At 54.2% G+C, this 1,190-nt stretch overlaps 1 protein-coding gene across 1 annotated transcript in view; it reads left to right on the forward strand.

Moving 5' to 3' along the window:
• Window positions 1-945: 945 nt before the first annotated feature.
• Window positions 946-1,190, forward strand: part of C1QC (complement C1q C chain) — a 1,931-nt gene continuing 1,686 nt past the window's right edge. The window contains exon 1 of the mRNA XM_056123358.1: window positions 946-1,059. The gene's annotated coding sequence lies outside the window, so the exon portion shown is untranslated. The remainder of the gene's footprint in view (window positions 1,060-1,190) is intronic.

A 1,190-nucleotide genomic window follows, 5' to 3' on the forward strand; every position in this document is an offset into this window, starting at 1 on the left:
GGTAGCACGCTTGCCTTACATGCGCCAGCCGGGGTTTGATCCCTGACACCCCTCATGATCCCCCAAGCACTGCCTGGAGTAATTCCTAAGTGCAGACCCAGGAGCAAGTCCTGAGCACCGCCAGTGTGTCCCCCAAACAAACAAAACCAAAACCAAAACTTTTCCCACTCGGGACATCTTTTCACTTTTCGAGAAAAGTAACAACAGTGAGCATGGCCAGAAAATCAGGACACGGGTTGGTTTTGAACAGATGTTTTGCCATTGTGTGTTCAGAAACCTGCCACATTTTTACAAGCCCTGTATTCAGTTATGTGACCCCATAATGTCACACACACACACACACACACACACACACACACACACACACCAGTGTAAGAAGAGACCGATGTGACTCTGGGCAAGGCCTTACAGCTCCTTGAACCTCAGTTTCTTTATCTGCAGAAGGGATTGTAGCCTGCTCTCAGGAAATGCCCACCCCAGGGCCAGACACGGACGGGCTGAACTGGACGGGAGGGAGGGAAAGTCTGCCCAGATGGCTGTTTCTCTCTCTCTCTCTCTCTCTCTCTCTCTCTCTCTCTCTCTCTCCATTTAGACACACATACTACATACACACACTCTTGCACACATACACACTCATACACATTCACTCATATGTATACACATTGACACATTTATGTGCTCACACTCACTATACATACACTCACATTTGCATGCTCACACATTTACACACATACACATTCACACGTGCATTCACACACTCACACGCACTCACAGCCTCACCAGATTGGGGAAGGTGGACTTTTCCTCATCCCGGACTCTCATGACCCGGGGGCGGGGGCCCACACAGTGTCATTGTGGTCATTCTGGCCCAGCGCCCTAGAGAAAGGGCTGACTCAGGAGGATCTGGGGAAAGGGGATGTGGGACCGTGGGGGAGTTTGAGAGGGAAGGGGCTGGGGCTGCCCCCGTTCTTGGCCTCCTTGCTGTTTCCGGATCTGCCTTGCGAGAGGGAAGCTACTCTGAGGGCGTCTCTGAGAGTGGACCAGCAGCCGCCCGCCCAGGTGAGACCGAGCCCCTGCCACTGTCCCCAACTGCCCTACATCTACACCTGAAACAAGGCCTGGCCTGGGGAGAGTGCCAGGGTCTGCCCCCTCAGCTGTTGTGGGGCCGGGGGCCGGGGGCCGGGGACCGG

This window comes from Sorex fumeus, unplaced genomic scaffold, assembly GCF_029834395.1.
Source record: "Sorex fumeus unplaced genomic scaffold, SorFum_2.1 ptg000047l, whole genome shotgun sequence".
NCBI lineage: Eukaryota > Metazoa > Chordata > Mammalia > Eulipotyphla > Soricidae > Sorex > Sorex fumeus.